Source organism: Motacilla alba, chromosome 4 (assembly GCF_015832195.1).
Source record: "Motacilla alba alba isolate MOTALB_02 chromosome 4, Motacilla_alba_V1.0_pri, whole genome shotgun sequence".
NCBI classification, from domain to species: Eukaryota; Metazoa; Chordata; class Aves; order Passeriformes; family Motacillidae; genus Motacilla; species Motacilla alba.
Window position 1 is genome coordinate 49,989,605 of NC_052019.1, and position 25,758 is coordinate 50,015,362.

General features: G+C 38.6%; 1 long non-coding RNA gene across 1 annotated transcript in view; it reads right to left on the minus strand.

The window, feature by feature from the left end:
* LOC119700657 overlaps positions 1 to 25,758 on the minus strand; it is a 61,969-nt gene that overhangs the window by 27,230 nt on the left and 8,981 nt on the right. Inside the window, exon 2 of the long non-coding RNA XR_005256857.1 lies at positions 24,804 to 24,900. This is a non-coding gene — a long non-coding RNA (uncharacterized LOC119700657). The remainder of the gene's footprint in view (positions 1 to 24,803; positions 24,901 to 25,758) is intronic.

Below are 25,758 nucleotides of genomic sequence, written 5' to 3' on the forward strand. Positions count from 1 at the left end.
CAGAAAAATGGACATTTTTTTCTTCCTAATAGGTGGTTTTCTTATCTTAAAACCAACAGAACAGCTCTCAGAAACATCCAAGATGAGTATTTCTTCATGTAAGAAGAAATGTCAAGAAAAATGTCACCCCTGGTTTTCCTGTCAATAACCTGGTTTCTTTTGGTTTTGTAGCATGCCCCTTTGGGGATAAGATTAAACCATAAACCAGCAAGTGGTTAATGTTACCTCTTAATTACTTGTAATGGTGTGAAGCTGAAAAGTAATATTGCATAGCTTGTAATACGAGTGTTCATATGCCTTGCACTTACTGACAGGGAGATTGATCCTAGGTCTCTTTGAGCACAACCAGAAGGGAAGGCTGGGACTGAGATTTGTGCTGTCACACAGACACCACTACCCGGGCTGGTGTTTTTACTCACGGAGTAGCAAGGCTTTGTGAATGGCCCCACCAAAATGAAAGGAAATGCCAACAGAGTGAGGTCATGATACTCAGCCTAAGTAAACATATTTGATCTTGCCTCAGTGTTTGCAAACCCTTCCTCTGGATATCACAGCAGGCATCAAAGACAGGAGTAGCATGGTGTAACTGCAGAAGGAGGCCTCGCCTTCACCCAGAGGCACAAGAATGTGCATGTTTGTAAATGCATGAGAAGTGCCCTTCAAGTCAACAAGATTGCTCATGCACCTAAGGCTAGACACTCCTGCAAGCCCCTGGATTGTTTGCACAGGCATTATGCGTGCTGCTGCAGCTTCAGAGCACTCCAAGAGACTTTCAGCATTAAAAACTCACCACATTATTGAACCTCCCATGAGGGAGCTGATGAACATTGCTCCCAGTCACCCTCTAAACAGAGCATATCAAGGTGCAAGCATGGCACAGATCTCAGCTCTGCCTTGCCCCTCCAGCTTTTTCACTCACAGCTGCTGCATTTAGTTCAAAATCTGGAACTTTCTAAACAAACCAAAGGGAAAGCAAAAACTGAAAGCTGTTTGCGCCCTGGTTTCTTGTCAATTAAATGGTCCATTTCCTAAGACTGGCTTTCTTCCCTATTCATTAAGGTTCTTAGGCTAGCAAACTTCAACATCACCGTGTGGGCAAGAGAAGCATGCGTCTATAGCTGATTGGCCAAATGATTTGGTTCCTCAGTTTGCTCCTCCTTCCTGCCTGGCCATGCTACAGCTATGTTAATTTTCTTCCCAACTCTTTTGAAATTAACTGACTAGTTAGTCACCTTCGAGGCAAATGCAGGCACAATTCTGCACCTGGTGCAATAACAGAAGGGCATGGCTGGTGGAACACAGCACAATACTTGTATCATTTTAGATGCTGTGAACTTAAATGCTGTTTGACAAAATTCTCTGAAGACCATAAGGGAGCTGGGGGAGACCTGTGGAAGACACTCTGTGTCGACAACAACTACCAACATTATCATCATAATTACTGTTGTTATTGTTGTTATTACTGCATTGTCATTACCCATTACTATTTAATTACTAACATTATATGCCTATTGAATGCAGTCCAAATTCATGCTGAAGGTGGCTCTAATGACATAACAGTCCAGATAATGCAGGTCCAGCAACTGAGAACATTACCTGGCCCTGCTTAATTCACTCCTGCAGACAGACAGAACCAAGTAGATAGCTCTGAACCTCTGCCCTGTGCACAGGGACATGTAACAGGAGAGATGCCTTTAGCAACCACTCGGCATAACGTGACTTTCAAAGAAGATTGCCTGAGTCTCTGGTGTGACCACTGGCAGATGGTCTTTGAGAGATATTTTTGGGCTTAAATGTTTATTAGCTCGCTATACGAACAATAATTTGTATTCAGCTTGCTATATGAACAATAATTTGTATTCAGGTTAAGCACCTTATGAATAAAATGCCTAGAATAAAATGGTAAGTCCCAGGACTTAAAAAATTAGTAAAATCCTGTATTTGTTGACTGCACTCTGATTTCCATTTTGAAAGTTCCAGCAAAAACTTTCAATTACTTTTGCCAATGGACTTAGAAAAAGGAAATAATGTGATAATATTAAACCTTAATTCTTCCATGGCTGTTGGTTTGGGAGAACTAATTTGTGATTTTACCATGAAAACAAACAGCGTGAAAGGTATGAAACTGCCTAGACTGTTGCTAAAAGGAAGAAAAGAACTTGCAGGGAAAAGCTCCACACATAACTGGATGAATAATTACATGAAATAAGACACTGGAAGTCAACAGAGAATCTAAAAATGAGAATGGGAAAAAAACCCAAAACAACAAACTGATTGACAAAAACAAGCTATTTGTCTTTAGGGACAAAATGCTGAAGAATTTAGTGAGAATTAGAAAAATTCTCACTAGCTGAACTAGAGCAGTCAAGTAGATTAAAAGTACCCCTAAAATGTCCTTCAGGCACATGCTAAAAATCAGAGAGGAAGAGTGACTTCTTATGTAGTGAGATATAGGACAGACATTAAGGATAGTGCAGCCACGAATTAAAAAAACCCAAAAGTAAACATCTCACCTCAGTTTTCTAAAAATGACAGTGTTACTGGAGACAATCCAGGTGACTCTGAATTGAGAAGCTCAGCCAAAACAGGCATTACTTAGATAACCTTGCTTAGATAACAAAGGAAGAGTCATTATTTAGGAAAAGAAATAATCATCAAGTTGGCCAGCTAGCTTCTCAAAATTTTGCGAAGCTGGAGAACAACTTATGAGGAAAAAGCTAAAAAGGACATAAATATAATATTTCTTTACTAAAGACAGTCTCATACTCATCTGACATCTTTTTTGACTTTACAGATAAGAAAGAAAGGGTAGCACAGTACAAGTTAACAGTGTATACAACCAAGGCTGATGACAAAGTCAAAGTAGTTTTTAAAAATAATTAGTTTGTTTAATGTCAGTTTCGATATAGTTATTTATTCTCTTCTGGATGATCTGAGTTTATATTTTGTTGGTAGAAAAATTGTAGGTATAGATAATTTGTTCAACAGCAGAATCCTAATAAGGTGTCCATCTTTTTGTTGCTGCTGCTTCTTCCCTACATATTTAGCTTTCTAGCTACTCTATGATTCATATTCCATAATGCAATTTTGGCCACTTTCCTTCCCTCTGAATTGATGTTTCTTTCCATTGCTGTTAGCTAACATGTTATTCAAATTCAAAACATTATTATATTTCTCCCTCTCTTGCTCGCTCGTTCTTTTTTTTAAAGATCAAACCTCATTTACATCCTGGCTCCAATTGCTCCTTTTTTTCTCTATGCATACAGTATGACTTCAAGTTTAGAATGAAAAAAAAAATACTTCCCTGCCACAATTTATCATGGAAATTTAGTTTCCAAACTTCCTAGTTTTCCCTTTTCTGTATCCCAGTTTTTACTCCTCAATAATTTGTTGCAAACACTCACATGCAAATACTCTATTATTTTGTTTCTAGACAAAGATTTTTAGTTATCCTTCCCCCACTCGCAATTACGTTCTCTGCTATTTTAGCACTGTATATTTCCCTTCATATTTTGACCATTATAAGGCATATTCAAATTGTTCCATAGCCAGCTTTTAAAATCTGTGTTAATCAACTAATACACACAGCCAGTGCAACTGGATGTAAATGTGAGCCATGATTATAAATCAGTTGTCAAAGCAAGTTTGTGTCAAAAAGAGTGGCTTATATAAGCCTTGGGCCCAAAAGTGTAGGTTCCTTTTTGAATCACCTTAAGAAAATATCTATAATCTGAAGATTTTAAAATACTGACCTTCCTACTGTGGGCAAGTTTTTGGTTTTTGTTTTGTTGGAGTTGATGTAGTTTATAATTAGGTTAAGAAATTTATAACCTAGCCTCGATTAGCCACCAAAGCAGATTCTTTAAATTGAAGGAGTTACAAGGTATATTCCCCATTAGATTCACATGTCAAGGTTAAGTAGTTAGGATGGATGGTGAAGAAAACATGCAGAAATTTGTCAACAGCCATGGAGCTATTATTTATGATCTGCAGAAGAGCGCTCTCAGCAGCAAGCCAAGCATGTGTGTGGAACTAGGCATCACAATCAGTTGTGTAAGGCAGTCCAGTTCCACTGAGCCCAGATGGGTGACCACATCACACCACCTCTCAGCTTCTGATGTTTGAAAGGATGGACAGTATGGTATTACCCAGCAAATCCTCAGTTTCTTCTCCCTGTGCTAGCCTGTGATCTCAAAAGGAATGGCTGGAGGCCACTCAGTTTTTCACATAGGGTGTCCTTGGCCATAGATTATCTTTTATTATTTCTGTGGTGATTAGCTTTTATTATTTCTTTCATGCTTATTCTCTTATTTGACTCATTTGGATTTCAAATAAGTCTTTCTTAAACTATGACTACAGATCATAGAAAAAAACGTAAGTAAAAAATGAACCACCGTGATTGCAACAACTAAATTTAAATCTATCTCTGCATGTACTTCTTGAAGGACTTGGTTAACATCATGATATCTGTCGTATCCTCAGCCAAATCCCAACCCCTTCAAGTCTCAAGTGAAAAGTGGGAAAATACCTGAATCCTGCAATGATTCCCAAAATCATCAGCTCTGACACACAAAGCAGTCCATCTTTTGGAAATGCAGCAGCTGTCACTGACAAGCCTTGAGGTCAGTTTCCTTCCTCCCTAGCCAGGAAATGGAGGTGACTCCACCTGGGACATTATCCCAAAGGACACAGGTGATCTCTCAAATGGACAGAAATGTCACTGACCAAAATATGCTTCTCTGCTTCTGAGACCTTTAGTGCAAGAGCGCAGATGTGACCTGGCTGGTCTGGTGTGAAAGCCCAGGCAGCAGAGAAATGGAAGTGACTGGAAGAGGGCGGAGAGGCATGATCATTTTTCCTGACTGCAAGCTGGAATATTTCTGTGCTCAAGTCTAGTCAACAGAGCAGAGCTTGTCAGAGGTGAACGACAAACCTTGTAACAGGGCAATCAGTTCTCTCTGCATCATGCCTTGCAGGTTTGTTTTTCTGCACATTACCAGAGATACGCTAAGGAAGAACCTCTGCCAGAACTGAATGTCAGGAGTTTTGAATGCAGGCACTTATCTGGCTCACTTCAGAGCACTGTGATACCTAAATGCGAAACAGCTCCTTCTCTCTAAGTCATTATCAGCTCATACCACTTCAGCAGGGCTTATGCAGGGCTCTGAAGTTCAGGCTATGTGTCCCTAGTAGTCAATGGTTCCCCAGCTTTATTAGATGTGCTGTCAGTAGATCTTACAAGTGCTTTTCCCCTGGAGTTCTAAATGGAATAACCTGTTCCCCAACGGACTCCTAGAAGAGCCAACAGCAGTTGCTCCTTGTGTTTTTCTCCTTGAGAACTATTGTTCTCAATTATTCATATTCTTTCAGGTTTAAACACATCCACATGTATACAAAAACACTGACAGAGGAGGCTGAGCCCATGAATCTGACTCACCACATGTTAATACAGTGAATAACAAGTTCTTAACAGGAATATATATGCACTTTTCCTTCCCAGATGTGTTGTTCTGAAAACATTCAAGTTCAGCTTCACTAAAATATTCAGTCACATTTAAAAATCAAGATATTTAGTGCAGCTAGTAGAGTTACAATACTGGAACTGAATACTAACAAAAAACTGGTGCATAACTCACCCTCCTTCAGAAGGTTAGGAGCATCTCTGTAGATGTGAGAGTGTGAGATGTTAATGGTTAATAATTCAAACAATCGACCATTTGTAAAAGCACTGGACACTTTGCTGACAATGTGCAAGGGAACCATGCCGGTGCAGAGGGGGTGAGCACCCACCATCAAGGGCTACAAGCTGTGTTTTGACCCAGATGAGCCAGAAGGCTGGTAAGAAGCAGACCCTGCTGAAGTGGGATAGTGCTTTTTATCATTCCCATATCCTCCCTTACACAACTGGCTCAGTTGTAAAACTCCCCCCTCCCCATCACAGGAGATATTGGGTCAAGGAAGTCCTGAGGGTGTTCACCCTTTCTGATGGGACATAATTGGCTCAACTCCACTGCACGAGAGGCAGCTGTCATGTCTTACAAGATGTCATAATTGTCATAACCCATCAAAGATGCCCAGAGTGACCACAGACTAATTTCTGGGGCCTTCTACCAGAGGACCGAGCATGATCCAGAACATTGCAACAGATTCACAGTGTTTCCTCAGACAGGGTAAAACTTCTCCCCAGGGACAGTACCTGGGGGTTCCCACATAAACCTGAACCTATATTAACCTGTCCAACTCCATATGGGCTTCCCCCACCCTCAGGGATCAACACTGTGACCATTTGACAACAAAATTGCAGCAATCAAGTCTTGTTTCTGGATCCACATATGGTGATATCTTTCTGCTCTTATCCTTTCTTTCTCTTTCTTTCTTTCTTTCCCTTATCCATTTTCTTAAGTGTCATTTTTATGCTTTATATTGCTGTATTGCTATAGATAATACCCAAAATGGCTACATATCTCCTTTCCATTGCAACCAAACTGTTCTAAAATAAACACTATACACACACACACACATATATAAACACTAGTCATTTCATGTTTCAGTCTAAACCATCCCAAGGGATCTATTATTAATAAGAACCTTACCCTTGCCTTCAGGGGTGGGTTGTAACAGCAGAGAATGAGTAAGAAGCTGCCCTTCACAGGAACAAGATACCAGGTAAGAGGAGGGACTTGTCTTCTCACCTGCTCAGCTGCCATTTAGCACTGAAAACTCTTATTTACAACTTCACACAAAGTGCTCAGTGACAAGTGCTTACCCACTGCTATCCAGGTTTTGTCAGACCCTCACTTACAGTGACAATTATCTGTCTCTACCTGCTTGCACCCCTGATGTCAGTGGAGCTACTTATGACAGACCCTGGCCCTGCGCCTTCTGTATTAAATACTTACATTATTATTCTTACACTGCTGATAGACAAAGTTATTTCAATTATTCTGGGGCATGCTTTCTCTGCTTTGTATTTTGCACACAGGGCTTTTCACTGATAATCTAGGCAAAGTGTGTCTTTTTGTAGATTTTTTTAAAAAAGCAATTCCCTTGAAGATCTTATAGTGTTTGCATATGACAGGGGAGATTTACAGACAAATTATATTTTAGTACATTCTCACTAGAACTGCACTGTTAAGATATTCAGAAACACTGGGAATATAAATCCTCAAGCAATAGGTGGCATGCTGCCAGGTTTAGAAACAATCCAATAATGTCACATTTTGGAGGTAAGACAGTTTCAGCCTAGCAGCATCTTAAAGCTCATAGCTCACATTACCAAGTTTGTATTTCATAGAAGTTATACATACACAGATTTCAGTTTTGCTACAAATACAACTAATTGCAAAAGGAGATGTCACACCAAAACAAACACAAGAAGAGAAAATATGCTGCAAAGTGTTATTTTTTCTAGAGAATTTCAGGCATCAGCTGTAATGCAAAATTCCAGTACAACAGACACTATATCAGATGTGGGACACCAGCTTATACTGCTTCTAATGTAAAACTGTGGGATATTCACTCTTTTGGTAGCCTGAGCATGCTGCTTACCTTCTGAAACCATCTGTAAGCCCATAATTTGGTTGTTATTCGATGTACTTTGACTACATTAAGTGAAAACTACATGGCAAGCTATGTGCAATGGCAACAGTGTGGTGTTAGGTGCTCGCTAGGCCATGATGTGACACAAGGCCATGTAGTTGGACAACCTTAGAAATCAGCTAGCTAGAAATATAATGTCAAGAGAAATCTACCTAGCTCCTTTTCTCTTTCAATGAGATTTTTACTCTTCTCTGGCAGTACAAATCATCCAGTAAAGTATCTTGCTGTAGGACATCACTTGATATTGGCCTGCTCACATGCCATTCATTCTCTCCCCATATTTTTCATATATTCCATATGAAAAACAAAGATAAAGGAAAACCAAACTGGATACTGTTTTCTAACTAAAAGTCACAGCAATAAAATGGTGCCTGAATACCTGGCTTCCTGAAATGGGTGACCCTCGCATTCTGAATTCATAGCTACGTGTGTGGACTGACTTGTGGATAACAATAAACATACACATGGTTGCCCCTTGGCTGACAGAAAAGGGTCTGGGGGATACAAGGTGAGAAAGAAGAGGAAAAATGCATAATAATGAAAGGACAAGTAACAAATTCAGCTGGCTTTTAACAAGCAATAGTAAAGTATTGATTGTTAATGGTCTTTGGCATGGAAAAGTGTTCCCTGCTAGAACTTGTATTTAGGCTTAGGAATGGAAATATATATTTAAAGTTAGAGCAAATTTTACGAGGCATATTTTTTTTAACCAAGAACTATAACTTACTACAACTGTGGGTATGCTAAGCATTTTCAATATTTACACTATAATTTAATTACATCTTTTGCTCAAAAATCAAATGCTGAAATGCAGAACAACATAACTTCTCCACAACAATTCATGCCTGTGTACAATTCTTCCCTGAAAGACCTGCCCTCCTTCACCAAAGAAGTTTAGTGTCAGATGTAAGTTGCCACTGTTCCACTGCAGAGCAGTGGTGCTGCTCTACACCAGCTAAATACATAAGTTTAAATATCATCTATTAAATGTCACAACTTTTGCAACCAGGAAAAGGAAACATTTTTGCTGTGGAGGCAAGTTATGTTAATGCTGCCTAAAGGAGAACAGAAAGGCTCTGGGTCTTTTGAAAGTCTGAAATGTTTAAAAACAGAGCAAACTGCAGCACCACTGATTTTGCTGACAAATCTCTAATCTCTAAGAACTGAGTTTGTCTGTAAGATTGCTGCTCACACTCAAGTATTTCGGTAGAAATGTGATTCACTATTCTCTAGTTTAAAAAAGTTTTCGTGGAAGGAACCTGTGCATGTGATATCCCACAACACAATCTCCACAATGAACTGAAGCATTTTTCTCTGACAAAAAGATCCAAGAAAACACCAGTGTATGAGAGAGAATGGAGATTTAATATTGCTGGAAAGACTGTCTGGATGAACTTCTTATTGCAGAAGGAGATTGAATCTTTCCATTATAATAAAAGCATTGATTACTGCATCTTGATAAGCCTAGTTTATTATGGGATTCTTGCATAGTAAGAGAAAGTAACATTGTTATCTGCCTTTTTTAGGATTTTGGTAGGGGAGCAGATAGGCTTTTCAGAGTCTCCTCAGTCCAAGATGCAACAAGAGTGACTTCCCAGGTGGCCCTCATGTCCACCTCCTACTTTTGTCTGTTTTGCATCCAACATGCAATGTTACAACACAGCTAAGACGGGCATTTCTGCATTAGAAGCCCTACGTTAAAATTCATTCAGATTACAATTTTAAAACTTACTCTCTAAGAATGCCCTTTATTACTCAATAAGCCTTTTGCAAATCAAGTATATGCCTTCCTTGACCCATATTCCTCAACAGTAAAACTAAAAACCCCACACTCTCTATTTCATTCTGCTGGCCACAAACTTGAAGGTGTGGCTGGATTCTCTTTGACCTTGGCCATCAGGAATGCATGTCTTAACTTAGTGGCTGGCTGCTGAATTGTTTCAGTGGTAAGGAGTTCTGACCATTTAGCCTTCTAGGTAGTTAATGGTAGAATTAAAATCCAATCCCTGGTAATTCCTGTAGCTAGTGATGCTGTTCCTAAACTCTGTCTTTACCAACCCATTTCAGATTATTCCTCACATGTTTATGCGTTCACAGACACACAAGTGCTCAGTGAGGCACAGCAGGTCTGATTACACCCATGCATAGCATGGGGGGGCTGGATTTAAGGCCCTGCAGGAACAGTTCTGTCTTGAGTGTGGAAGAGGTGGCAGGGCATGTTTTCTCAAGGGATGCCTGTTGGCTCCATGGCTATTCTCAATGTCTGCTCTGCCAGCCATGGGTTTGGGGTCTTGAGTCCTACAGCCCACTTCTAAAGTAGCACAGAGCTCTGACACTGAGCCAGGGTCTCTGAAGCAGCAGGAGTTATAGCTGCCACCGGGATGTAGGAGAGCCACAGCCTCGACATGCCAGTGTTGTGCTGGGGGTTGGAGAGAAGTCATCCTCCTTTGCCGCACATCACACCTTCAGGGCTCAGCAGGCCTGGCTGGAAAGCGCGGGGCATTGACAACCTGGCCCTTTAGGGGAGACATTGAGTTGATTATTCATTCATAAAGCAAGTGTCACTTTCCCAATGCCAAACATGTACCTGTGCTTATACTCACTGCTGACAAGGTACGGCTTCAAAGCCAAAATAGAGCAGAACCTGTTGTTCTGTTATTGAGCAGGGAAATCAGGACTCAAGGGAAATACTAAGGCACAATTTCTGTCCCATCTCCAGCTCCCAGTGAGTTAATGATACTGCATTTGATTTACAAAGACCTATTTTTTATTTCTTCTATTATACTCCCAGACTATTTTAATGGGGACAGAATATTGACAAGGGAAACCACAGCTATTTATTTCCCCAAATTTACAGGTTCTGCTGCCACATTCATCATTTCCCTGAGTGATTTTCTTCTGTAAGTGAAATGTCTATCCTCTATCACTGAAAATTATAAATTACTACAAAATGCCTGCAAACCAACTGCCCACCAAGCCAACTGAATTTTTGTCAGATGTAAGTAAAGGATCAAGCTCATTATTTGAAAAATTCCTTTTTGAATGATATTTAATCACACACCTGTTACTCAACAGAGAGTGATTTATACAGTGCTGTTACGGAACCCAAGCCATACAAAATATAGGATGGCTTTCATTTGGAAACGTAAGCTGGATATAGATATCTAATTAAGTACATTTCACATTAATTCATTATGATGACATGTCAGTAGACATTATCCTTTCATTTGGTTGGAATGATTACTATGAGTACAACCAGCATATTGTTGCTATAAAAGACAGAATTTAGCAGCAGGTTTGATTTTGTTCTACCTTTCTTTGAAGATAAGAGACTATAAGATGTACCTGATTATGGCTCTGAAAGCCCAAGCATATATGTCAGAATGTTAACTTTACCAATATAATAAAAAAATGCCTGCACAATAAATTAATTCTAAACCTTCAGGAAAAGAAATGCTTTCTGTGTATGCAGATCATGACATGACAGAGCTTTTAACACCTTGTATAAAGCACAGAAAAGCATTAGTCTCAGGGAGAATTGCCTTAATTGCTTTGACCCCAAGGGCAAGATACTAGAGCTATATATTCAGTACAAACAATGGTGCCCTCAAGCAGAAAGCCTTTTCACTCTATTGCTTTGATTTTGACCAGTGCCTTCAGTGTAATCAACTATGGCAATGCTTAATCTTGCTTTTTTACATGTTAGTAATACAAATCATCTTTACAAATGGAGGAAGATTCGCAATCAATAACTCCTTCCTTACCACCAGGCGCAGGCAACAGCAATTTTGTACTGCACTATCTATTTAGAAAAATGCACTGTAAGAATGAAATATCTGTTTATATTACAACAATTAAAAACAAATTAACAAATGTGTTCAACAAATGTCAAGCATAGTTCTAGTCTTGATTTCAGAAATATGCAACACTTAACTATTATTACCTGCTGAAGGGGAAAATGTTACAGGCATTCATAATTATGTAAACTTGGTGCACTGGATGCATGCTCGTCCATTAGGCTGGTTAATTTATTTTACTTGCATACATGCCATGAGTCAGAACACTGAATGTGTATTTGATGTATACATTCAATTTCTTGTGCCATATCAGCCTGTTCCAACTTCCTTTTCTACCAAATTTTGTGTCTGTTTAAACACAGGCTCATTCCTGGCTCTCAAAGGTCATCTTAAATTCCTCATGTGTCTAACTTGATTTTTCAACTCTGATATGTTCTCTACTGTCTTATAAAGCTTTTTTTTATGTGCTGTTTGTCTTTTGCATATCATTTCAGTCTACACTTACTAAGGAACAAAAGCCTCAGCCTGAAGTGTTTCTGTGTGTCTGTAGCTAGACCACTTCTGATGCTGTTTTGTTATAGCAAGCCCCTGAGTATTTTGAGTCACTGGGATCAAGCAACACTGTCATGAATCATCATGATGTGAACACATACATGCAGTCCTGCTCTCCAAATTCCTTAGGCATTTCATTATGTTATTCTAAATGAACAATAACAAAAATGATAGTGCGAGCTCACAGGTTTGAAACTGCTTTCATGTGTTTCTGTAAGCAGGCTGTGATTTCTGGGCAAACTGGGCTGTGATGAAGTGCTCAGTGTCCCAGAAGAAATGAATGAAGGTTTTTTCTGTGTGGGTGACTGCAGTAAATGCACACAAGACTGCTCTGCATGGGTGGTATATAAATTAACCTTGAACCCACACTTGGCCCTGCTTCCCTTTCCTGCCTGTGTAATGAATGGGAAGGAGAGCAAAAGAAAATATCCCAAATAAAAACTTCTTAATCATTGCAGAAGTAAGGGTATTCCCCTTCTCCTCTAGGAGGCTTGATTTGGGCTGAGGCCTTCCCACTCTCCTCAGGCTGACAGACTGGCTCCCTGATATGCATATTATTTCAAGTGAAGACCACCCCCAGTTTTAGCTAGAGTGTGGGTGACTTGTCAGTCAGCAGTGTCAATGTATATTCCTCATGCTTGTGGGAGCACCCAGCCACTCATGGGACCTTTCTGAAGATGGCATAATGTAGATGCCACCTTCTGTTTTGTGCATCAGATGGGCAATTGTGGTTACAAAGTATATCTATTTGGAGACTGCTGGCACTTTGGAGCATGGCATCTAATTCAGAAATCATTTTGACATATGCTGTGAAGATAAATAACTGGTTCTGGTGGTAAACAAGTAATTTTTGTTCATGTAACTATATGGAGAATACGTGCTAAGTATCGTAGGGTTTTCAGAAAGGCCCTCGTTTCATCTGAAGATCTTGATATGCCTTACAGTGGTGGTTGTTCCTATTTACAAACAAGGAAACACAATCACAGGGAAGTGAATTAACTCTCTGAAGTCACTCATGGTGGGCCAGGAACAGATTTGGGAAAGATAGGACCTACCTAAGAACAAAATTCCTATCCCCTGACATGTTGATTTAAACAAAATACTGCTAAAATTTTATGGATGAAAGAAATTATTCCAGAAGGCTGAAGAGGAAAGGCCTACATGAATCAGTCAAATGCTCTTCTTCTCCAGTGTTCCATGGCTTAGTCCCACCCTTGTGGCAAAGGACAGGGCTGCTTTGATCAGCTCAGTTCTTTAGCTGCACATATTTGCTTATTGGCAAGGATCTTCTGTGAGGCAGGAAAGCAAAGCTCACTTCAGCTGGCAAGAAACCAAAGTCAGGACATGCTGTTCAGCCTTCTCGATTAAAAAATGGTATCAAAGTGAAATGAGTCACCAGCATAACACAGACTGCAAGAATTTAAGTGGCACTCACAGAATGGCAAAGCAACACCCTGAGTGTTCATCACAGTTGTGTCAAATCTAATGTGCAACAAAATTATGATGAATTCTGGATGACAGATGACAAATCTTTGTAAGCAAATGTTTCCCCGGGGGCAGCAGCAATGAACGGAGTGGAAGGGCCACAGAAGAGAAAATACATAAATGCATATTCCTGAGTTAAGAGTGCTGCTGGTAAGCCACACACAAATATACCCAGCTGGAGAGCCTTTTGTGATATGGATTATGCTGACCTGAAGATAAGCAGGCTATTTCTGTCTACAAAAGCAGGGAGAAGGGAGGCAAAGAAAGCAGGTGGAGACTTAGCTTCCCCTCACTAGACACAAAAAACTTGTCACTGAGGCCTCAGCTGACATTCACACAAGTAGACACCGAAGTGCCACTTTGACATAGTGCCACTGGTGTTGCTGTAAGACACTTCACTTGGGTGCTGGCTGCCACTCCAGAAAACACAGGCCTCTTGCAGGTCCTATTTCTTTATCTGTCAGCTCCACCTGATACTGATACACTAGGGCAATCTCAAAAATCATTAGGTGCCTTATGTGGAACAATGAATCCAGGCCTAAAAATGTCAAATGTGAAGCAGGTGAGCAGCAGAGCTACTATCAGGATGAGCAGTAAGAAGGGGAGGACTCACTGATCCCTAAGCAATGGCTATCACAGTAGATTCACAGACAAAACTCAGCACTTCCAGTCTTTCAAATCCCAAAGTAAAAGTAGCCACAGCAACTTGTGAGAGTTGCCAAGTCCATGGGTCCATTAAAAAATACAGTTATTATAGAATATTTTTTATCCTAAATGGAAAGAAAAGCTGAGCTAATTACATTCCCACTGTGTGATAAACATGAACAACTGCTGACTTTTTAATGGTGAGTACTTTAGGTCTGAGGTTTAGATGGATGGAGTAGATTTCCTGTATATATTTGAATATATTTGTTCTCACTGAATGAATAAACACATGCTCTTTTTCTCTATGAATATATTTTTAATGTCCTTCTACACTTACTACAGTACATGATATAACATTCAGTTTGACCTTTTAAGCTAATCTTTACTTGTCAAGAAAATATATTTTAGACATGGAAACTATCTAAACCTCAGCTGTCTTTTGGCTTCACTGCAGTGCCCTGATGCTGTCAAATATAATTTAGAAAGCCATAACACATCATTCCAAAGGGAAGGCTTCTGTTACCCCGAATGGATACATCTGTGGCCAACATATTCCATTTATGTATTCTAAACTGATCATTGTATCTTGCAACTGAAATCAGCTTGCTCTACAATTTAGAGAGGAAAAAGTAAAATATTTTTTAAATAGGACACTTTGCAAGGGGTTTGCATTACTGAAAGTTAGAAGCTTCATATAGTGTTTAAGAGCAGGGGAAGGATAGGTAAAACCTATGAGGCTGTTAGACAACAGAGGGCTGGGCAGCAGCATAGTCTGTCCTCTGCTGGGATGCACCCAAAATCATCACCCACATTTGCAGTGCAGGTACACTGAACACTGTGTGTGGTTTGTAGGAGTTAATCCGTTCCTTGAAGTGGGTTGTAAAAAAAAAAAAAAGAATATTGAAATTCTTCACCTTCATTAAATTCTTCAGTTCAGTGGAGCTGAATCAAAAAGAGAGACCAAAGATGCAAATACCCAACTACTACATTTGTTTAAAGGATTTTTCTCTCACCTGCATGGTTGTGGAAAAGAATAACTTGCATTTCAGATAACTGCTCTCTGACACCAGTGTTTTTTAGTCTCAAATTCAAAAACTGGGAGAGTATCTAAAGTATTCTCTCCCTCAAAGTATATATTTCTAGAAAAGATTAAAAGAAGAAAAGTATAGAGGGTGAAGAATTATGCAGCCTGAATGGCAATGCTTTTTGCATGTCATTTTAGTTTTGTTGTTCATGGATACCACAAAAAAAAAATCAAATGCAAAAAACCAATAAAACAAAACAAACAAAAAACCCAACCAAAAAAGTAACCACTGATATCCGATTCTTGTGTTAATGTCCCCCATTTTGCACAATCTTCAAAAAAATTATTTTAATCTTTGATATTTTTAATTAATTCTCGTAATAGTATTTCAAATCAGATTAGCTCATGACCACTATCATCAAGGAATTAATTAATTTTTAGTTTTGGTTAATTTTAGCTGCATGTATCTGGGGATTTAATGGGTAATATCTCTAATAATTAAGTCCTCTATTTTGTAAATGCATATTCCTGCAATAAATCTTAAGCATGTAAATAATATCATTGAAATCTATTGGATAAGCCACATGTATCAGGTTATGTGTATACCTGCACCTACAGAGAATGAAATTCAAGCCGTTCTCCAGTGAAATCTGTTAGGGCCGGAAGACAGTTATTAACATCTAAAATATTGTCCTAATGAATAAATTTATGAGTTTTCTGCTCCCTGTAGTATATTTCTAAGTAGATCACTTCATTTTTTTATTATCATACAGTCCTGCAACTGTTATTTGGTATCTTGAAGAAAATTCTCACACACTACATTGTATGTTACATCCATAATCATCCACACAATACATCTGTCAGATGTTTGCAATGGACTTTGAATTTCTGAATTTCTTTACTGGCAAAACATTTCCATTGAATGCTATGGCTTTTCATGTCCTCAGACAATATATAGTCCTCAAAATCAACCCAAGACAGTTGGGTAGGAAGTACAGCACCTCTAAAACCTTGGTGGGGCTAAGAGATCATGTTGCAGCATAATGAGGAAGAGTGGAAAGCCACACTACTTCTGCAGGTTTTTGTGTTTATAATTGCATAGATACCAAAGGTTAGGCAGGGTATCCTTCATAAAGTGGAAAAAACACTCTTTGTCACCACAGAGTTTTAATAGGCAAGTCATGTCTATTAATAAGGGCACATCTGTTCCAAAGACTTGCATTATGCAGGTGTCTGTTCCCCTTGTGTTTTTTGATTTTACAGTAGATAATTAGTTAGACATGATTACTTGCAACCCCCATTTGGACCACTTATCTCATTATCAAAGGCTTTAGTTTCTATTATGAAATATGAAACCAAACCCTTACCTTTGCATGTGCAGCACTCAAATATATACCTGTTAGGATTCTGAGAGGCTGATTGTTTTGTACTTAAAACAAATTGGCACCATGGTTAGTGATAAAAAGAGGAACTATTTTTGGTTTACAACTCTGTGAGAGGAAAACACAGCCTTTATTATTCTTTTTCTAATATCTACAGAAACCTTAAATAATATTTCATTACCTAATCTAGGTTAAAAATACAGCTTTTTCAAAATCTTTTTAATAAATATGACAGGCACAGGTCTTAAAAACAACAATTTCTTCTTGTGAAGCACATATTTAAATACCTTCTCTTTTCTGACAATTCATGGATCTATTTTGCTGTTCCAGAATTTCCTCTCTTCATCTAAACTAGAATCAAAGTCAGTCTCTTTGACATCTCTGGCAGTGGTGCAGCTGTTAGCTTGGGCTCAGTGTGGCTAAAACAGAAATACTGCTCTGCCTTTCAAGATTTACATTTATTCCTTCCATCAGAGTAAAAACTAGTGCAATGCCTGTTACTGTCACACTTGTTCAAAGCGTCATTTTGGGTTTGGACCTTTTCCTAAATCTGAAAATACAAAGTTTGCACATTCTGGCAGAGCAAATACTGCTATGGTTGTGCCTTTCTTACACATGCATGCAGAGAAAATGACTTCCTGAGAACTTTGAGTTTGTGCCTTGCCTACTGCACTGTTGATCTCCTCAGCAGAGAAGCAGCCCTCCCTGACCAATGTCTATTTTGATTGTTACTTTAATCTATATAATCCCACTAATCTCTCATTCTTCATGTTTTGCTAGTGTCCAAGACCTCCACTTGCCTATTAACTCAAGGTAATCTCAGCAGCTCACTTACTCAAACTGGTGTCCCTGTGCATTCTTGGTAATACCTCTAGAGTTTGAGAAGTCCTTTGTGAAGTCATTTATTCCCTGAAATATCTAAATAATCCTCCTGAACGGAATTAATGACAGCAACCAAGAAGCATGACATAGCAGTCAAGCAGTAAGACTATTCACCTTGGAGAGGGACAAGCTGTTAGTCTGGTTTCTGCTGAGGCTGAGTCCATTTCATACCTCTGTTTATACAACAGAAAATGCATAAAACTGTTGAGGTAGAATCCAGGATCATCATCCCATCCACTGGAAAAGTGCAATGAGTGTGGACGCTGGGATTTTCTCAGGGACTTCTTCCTGTGGAATAGATTTTCCCTGGACAGACACAGCAGACAAAGCCAGACTTCTCAGAATGCTGTTTCACCCCACACCTGGCATGAAGCAAAGAGGTATTTAAGAGCTCTGGATATTTCTACATATGTGTGGAAACCTCTCTTTAGGCCTCTAAATATTCTGACAGTTGCTAATTAAATCCACATGCCTTTCAATTTTTGTTATTTAGAACTAGTAAGTTTTAGAATATTATTGACACTCCATTTTCAGAAGAGGTATAAACACTTTTGAAAAATATAGTTACCATGTCCTATGATCACAATTTGGGGCCAAGACAGGGTTCTCAGCCCTCAAAATAGAAAGCTACATCAGTAGCCAGCAGTTATTAAACAGTGTCATTTTTTTCCAGGTACTCCAACTCTTTTTTCTCCAAAACATCAGGCATTATCTGCTCAATTGCGTGGCCTTTCACTGTGTAATTCCATCACACCTCTCATAAACTCTTGGTACCGATTTCAGTTACACAAGGGCTTAAATGAGCACCCTAGTATTTTCCTGTGGCTATAACTCAAAGCTGGGAGGCCTCTCCAGACACACTTCTCACAAATCCATGCACTACAGTAGGAAATTATTTAGAATACTTATGAACCCAAGAATTTCCTGTGATTTTTTTTTTTATTCAGGCCACATGGTCACAACTATCAATGTCATTTAATCATTCAGATTCAAAACTAAAATTAAGTTCCTCCCTAATATGCTTCATGAATTCAACTAGATAAATCTTATTTCTACAATTCACTTCAAAGTACAAGAAATATGGTTGAAATATAAGAGGGGCTATAAAAGCAACTATAAACATTATCCTTTCTCAAAGGCAGACTGGAAAAGATTGAACTATTTGACTAATAGCTGTAATGCAGAATATGACGGGCATAGTGTCGAAAATAATTAGGCTACAACATACAGAAAAATGACAAGAAATGGATAAAACAGAGAAGCTGACTGTCAGGCAAAGCTGTATGAAACTTCTTTCCAACCCCCAATTCCTTACTATTCTCTGCAAAGTCCCAGGTTTCTTTATCAAGCCTACTGCAATAATTTATTATTGTTATACTGACAGATTAAATTCCACCACATGCCACTCATGCCTATAAGTTCAATTAAACTGACAAGACTGACATGCATGGGTAACTTTTGTGCAAAAGGGAAAAGAAAGGCGGCTCTTCAATGGAATTAAATTCCAGTAGCACTTATGGCAAGGTGTTTTTGCAAAGCACAGAAGAAAAATTGTGGCCCTGAGTTTCCATCCCTGGAGACAGGTAACCAATAAAAACTATATCTGGGTTTGATTAACTCTGCATGTTTTTCTTGACCTCATTAACAGAATCAGCTGATGGATTTCTAGATCAATTTGCATGCAAATGCAAAAGAAAAGGAGTTGTGCTGTAATGCTAAGCTTTCTAGACTCCTCCTTACCTCATTTCATCTTCCTGTAGGCAAAACTAAGTGATGAATGGCCAGGGGAAGCAATGTGCCCTCATTTAGCTGTCAATTTGTCAAAATCTCAGGACAGGATTTTGTTCAGGATTTCCTGTTCCCAGAACAGGAACCTTTAGCAAGGTTTTCAAGCCACACTTGTCCAAGACTTTTCACAAAGGGTCTCAGCTTGGCAGGCTGTTTTCCTTTCCAGAAAATTGACATACAGGAAAAAAAGGAAAACTGAAATAATACAGTTAGTGGATGAATAAGCAAGGGATTTTTTGATCAAAATTTTCACTTGGGTAGACAAAAAAGTTTTACTGGAATCAACTTGCATGTGCTTCTTTACACTACAGAGCCTTAGTAGCAGTAGAAGTACAGGGCCAAATCCCCACTTTACTAATTCACTGGCCAGTTTCAACCAGTTCTTACATTGAAGAAGAAACTACTGTTTACATAATTAATAAAGATTTAAAAATTCATAGCCTGTCTTGTTACATTTTATAATGACAACAGAAAAATATCTCTTTTCTAATATTCTTTTCAGCATTATTTTTAATAGTGTGTAAATAAGTAAAATGAAAGTACACAGCTGCCAGTAAGATCATTGTCGTGGTTTAACCTCTGGCAGCAACTAAGCCCCACACAGGGGCTCACTCAGTCCCCTCACGCTGGAATGGGGGAGAGGATCAGAAAAGTAAAAACTGAAAAACTAAGGGATTAAGATGGACAGTTTTACAGGTAAAGCACAAGCTGCATGTGCAAGAAAAGCAAAATAGGGAATTCATTCAACACTTTCCATGGGCAGGCAGGTGTTCAGTCATCCACATCCAACTTGAGTTCCATCACCCCTAAGGGTGACTTGGGAAGACAAACATCACCCTGAACTTTGCTCCTTTCCTTCCTCTTCCCCGATTTTTTATATCCCAAGCATGATGCTATATGGTCTGGGATTTCCCTTTGTTCAGTCGGGGCCAGCTGTCCTTGCTGTGTCCCCTCTCAACTTGTGCACCCCCAGCCTGCTCAGTGGTGGGGTGAGGTGGGCTGAGGAGCCAAAAAGGCTTTACTCAACAATAACAAAAACATCTCTGTACCCAGCATTGTTTACAGCTCCAAAACATAACCCATATTAGCTACTATGAAGAAAATTCAACACACCTTAACCAAACCTGCACAATCATTCAGGGTTTAATTCTTGACCACATGTTCATATAATTCTGTGATTCATATGATTTTTTTTAAACACAGGACATTAGGACTCATTTATAACTCAGTTGCACTCCCGAGACCTTGTATTAATATAGAAATAATAGAATCAGGCAAGGTAAAGAGAGGAGGCAGGTAACACTGAGGGGAAAAAAATAGGTCTGCAATGTCATATTGATTTGTTTCTAGAAAGTAGGCACTTAGCTACATTAGCAAAGCTTTTACCCACTGGATCAGTCACAGATATCCATTGACTTATAGGAGGCAGCAATACAGTATCTGCCTAACACTGGTTAGACATTATTTATCTACATACGCAGTTCCACACCTCAAGCCAGTTCAGAAGAAAAAAAGACTACAGAAAACCTTACTGCTGGTAACTTGTTGATCAGCAGATTAGTATCTATTATAAACTACAATATATACATATTCAAGTTGCTTTGATTAGGCAAAAGAGGGATGTCAGGGAGGTACTGCTGAAAGGCCTGTCAAAGGCAGGCAACTTGGCAGCACAAGGACAAATGAAATTCACTGGTGAGGAAATGAAGGGCAGCACAGAATAAGTGATAAAATGCATTCTATCTAGCCAAATTAATAAGGTAGGAATGATCTGTAAAGTCATTACTAACAAGTGACATGGCAGGGTTCCTCTACCTTTAATATTATGTTTGATAACATTCTCTCTTTAAAAAAGATGCAATATGCATGGACAAGAGGACATGGAATAATCAGATATATAGATTTTATACATGAGAAACTCTGAAAATCCCTTCTGAAACTTTTTACAATGATCTGATCATTAGACAAAACTTCTGTTAAAAATCCATCAAGAAGAAAGCACAAGAAAAATAACTCTCAGAGGTCTTACTCTGAGCCCTATCAATATAAAAAGTAACCAGTTAGATAAATTAACAAGCATATTAACCATCTTTCTGGAACATCAGTAACACTGGGGAGTGGGGTTCTATTTTGATTTCTTATTGTATTTTAATTATTCTTAGCTAAACACACAGCTTTTGCCTCTGAAGAGAATGGAATGACTGTTTATTGACTAGGTAGAAAATTGCCAGAAACAATATTAAGTTCATAAATTCAGATTTCTCACTGGGAAAAGAGTTTGCAGAAGTGCTTTTGTCAGATGTACCAAGGCCTGAAAAGTCATCTTGTAAGTTGAAAGAAGATGAACATAAACATTCAAACAACACACCATTAAATGATGACACCAGAAAAACCTTAATGGAGTACGATCATTAGCCTGGCATCTTTGAGTCAACATCACGAGAGAAAGAGGAGGCTTGTCATCCCCAGAGCTGAATCTTGTCAGAATTGATCTGGATTTATGAGCCAGTAAGATAATCCTTCATGATTATCTGTCCTGTTGTTCACCATTATGGCATCCTCAAGGAGGCTGTTTCATTGTGTGCTCTTCATGTCATGCTTAGCTGAAGTGTAATTCTCTCAAGGACCACCTACACTTACAGGTTATTCATACACAAATTAATGGATGCTGGTGAAGTTGTGCATCCATTAAGCAGAGCATTAGCTTTCATGGCATTCATTTATCTATCAGATACTTTATTTATCACAGTTTTTCTGAAAGCTTGTTTACTAAGGGACCATGCTGGCAGAATATTGCTGCTCTCAATGAATTTTGTGGCTTATACATAAAATTTGAAAAATGAAAACTCATATAATTTGTCTTTTAGCTGGTAAAGAGTGGTCATAAGATAATGACTTGCCTAATCTCTGTTCATGAGAAGAACATAGCTCAAAAACATTGGGTTCATTCCCCTTTCTATTAAAAAAAAAATCCAAGTCAACAAAGCTTTGATTAATTAATAACAGTGATCTTAAAGCTTAGAATAATTTTTATCACATTAAAGTACTATGTATTCATTGATCCAGAAAGAGGAAAAAGTGTGAACAATTTATAACTAGATTGTCAAGAGAAGCATTTTTCAGCCTTGCTCCGGGTGCTCATTCTGTATTCAGACTCATACCTAGAGCCAGCTTTCAAATTTGGGTAGAAAGTTTTGAATTGCAGACCATCACACTCTGATATTATTCTAAGCAATACATTACCTGGAGGCTTGTTATCATTATCTTCACAGGGACTCCAGTCAATCAGAAAATCTTACTTCCTCAAGTTTCCCAGAAAAGATTCACAAAGCAACCTCAGCACTGGAGATGCTGCTAGGGTTATGGCATCAGGTCCAGCACTTAGGAGTCTGGCATTTGCCAGGGCTTGTGAAGGATGTTTGCCACCTCAGGGACAAGTAATCTTCCTGATGGCGATACAATGTTAGACATTTAAGTTGTCATTTAGGCTGAAGTCCCTGGGCCAGATCCTTTAAGACAACTAAACATGAAAAAATGAGGGAGATTCTCTTACTACAGTATTTCATTTGCACATCGAATTTTGACACATTTCAATTCACTGACCTGACCTATAATTTGCAGGACACTTCCCTGGTTTTTACTGTTTCAGCAGTTCTCAGAAATGGGAGCAAATGCTTTCTTCTTTTAAAAAAAAATCCCTGTGCCTTTTTGCACTGAGAAAGCCTAGGCAGTTAACGGCTTGGTGGAAGGATTTTGAAGCACATGCTTATGAACTTAATTGTGGCATTTTCTGATGGTGGACAGCTTGGCTTTCCAATTCAAAGATCGTCTTATTCCATCTTTTTGGATGGAAATCATCTTTTTGCCAAGAGAGTATTATGACTTCTACATAGAACAAAATACTATGATTCCTACTTAGCAATACTGATCTCAACTCCTAGTTTCTCTAGCTGGCCAGGAAAAGACAAAAGATATGATGCAGTTTCCTTTTAATATTCTTGTATTTATGTGAAATATTTGAGAAGAAAGTCAATATTATAATATTTAAGAAACATCAACCAGTGTTTCCATTTATTTGGCTGCTGTTACCTTCACACCTTCTCTTGCACTAGGTGAAGGTATGAGGGGTTACACTGTAAAACATTTATTCCCAAATATGTGTAGATACTAAAAAACTGTAGATACCCTCTATCACTAATTAATCTTGATTTACTTGTTTCTAAACTAAATAAATTCTAAACTAAGCAAATCCTCTAAATGAAATAAATTCTACTTTGTGAATTTATCTACTTTGTCTTTTGCTCACAAATCAACATGCGTATTTCACTTGCAAAATCCTTGTTTGTACTACACAGAGATGCTATCTAGAAATTAAATCACTAGAAAGATCCATCTTTAGAAACATCTTCATCCACACTGTCAAATTCTAATCTCTCATACTGACTTGAAATGTCACAAGCACCAGTTATTTTACTAAATACTTATCATCTTTATTGATAACTACAAGCTCAATTAATTTAGTCAGGAAAAGTGTGTTTTAACCAAGCTTATATGGCACTGAGAATTTATAGCAGATGATTTCAATGGCTCTGGTATATTTTATGTCTTACAATCCTATCTCATATATTCAATAATATCTTGCTGCCAGTATTCTTTAGCTAGAGTACAGAGAGATGGAGACAGCTAAGCCTGGAACTGTGGCATGATTAATTAACAAAACAAATCCACATACAACTGAGTGCACTTTTAGGTCTACAGACATGTGCAATTATGCAATATTTTCCAGCATATATGATGTTTGGCCTCATGTTTGTTTGTAAACTGGGGCCATTCTTAGAGACGGCCATAAGATTGTCCCATGTACATGGTGGCAAAATGTACTTGTTCAACTATATTTCATGTAGGTCACCTGCAGAGAAAATACTGAACAGAGAGTGTGTTTGGCTTTTGTATCAAGGACAAAGGCAGAGACTCGATGGGCTTTAACTTTTGAACTGTTTTCCAAACAGTGGCCATCTCATGATATTTTCTTGAGTGAACGGCACCTATTTACATCTGCTCTTACTCAGGTCAACAGGAGTTCTACCACTTACTGCAGCATTAGCCCATTGCTGCTGGCTTTTGAAAATGTCATGTGCAATAAATATGCAAATGATTGCAGTAATTTTTGAAGTCCATATTAAAAACTCTAAATTCTAAAGGGTATCTGCTCATCCCGTTTATTTTTTCCTTTTAGTTCCTAGAGTTGTGACACATTTAAACACATGCATTGGCTGTTTTTCCAGGTAGCTCCTCATAAACATTGCAAAATATTAATGAAGTTGTTAAGAAAGCAAAAGGCACAAAACATCAACAGTCATTGCATATTTAATTCACTGCTTTGTTCACTCTTTCCCCATTGCAAATGTACTAAATGACAATATAATTATAACCTAAAGCTGTTGGTAATTATATGCAAAGTGCTATAATAGCAATGAAACCCTAATGCTGAGAGAGAGCGAGAAAGTCTGAGGGAAGAGAGACTCAAAATAACCATTACTCATTGTACTCCTGGGTACCCCCTAAAATTGTTTGATTCTGATGGGTTACCCAACCTGCAAATTACCTGAAAGAAATTCAGGTCAGGTATACAGAAAACAAATTAATTACCAGGAAATTACTTGCTGGTGTTAAGCCAAGTATTAGCTCGTCAGCATTCAGCATCATTGGAATAGTGAAGGAAAACAATACAGACTTGAATCAGGACCTGGAAATGGAGAACAGCAAAAGGAAAAGTTTATTAGAAATTTTGTTTCTAATGCTGTCACCTTTCTTCCAACCAAACCTGAACTCCATGTCCAGTGCCAGAGTGTGCATTGCCATCAGATCACCATTCCCCTCACCCTCTTGCCCTGGACAGTGGCTGCACTACCTACAGGAACCACTTTCTGGCTCTTCATAGGTCCTGGGATGAGCTGTTCTGTCAGGTGCCATCCATATACCTCCTGGTATTTTCTGGGTTCTAGAAGAGCTCCTCTATTCCTTTGGAATTTGAAATAATTCCACCAGCAAAGCAGACAACTAACAGTTGCAGAACTGAGATGTACAGTAACCTAGACATTCTCTCCTCCTAGCTTAACAGAGTCTTTTCTGGATAGAAATGAGAGCCATACTCACACAATTTGTCAAGGGAATGTTTGACTTCTGCTTATTGTGTGTTTGCTGGAATCAGAAGGAAATGCCATGTAGCTATCTCTTCATTAGAGAGCAGTAATATGCAGCAGAGCAATGTGCTCTAGAAATGGAACCTAATTGAGATAAAGCACATAAAAACTGTGAATTATATGACAGGCAGAATTGGCAGCTTGTGATGGTGAAGTAAAGTCCCTGCTTATCTTACTGATATGTACAGTATGCTACAGCTGAATTTTTTAAACTTACACAAATACCATCAGAAGTTACAGCACCCGCTACACTACTTGCTCTTGCAGACATTCTGCCATGCTTGAATTTCTCCTGCTAAAATGTGCTTAAAAGAGGAAAAGAAAAAGCATCCACAACAGAACAGAGCAAAAAGCAGTATATCTCCAAGATTTTGTTCTGAACGGTCCTTACTGTCTCCATT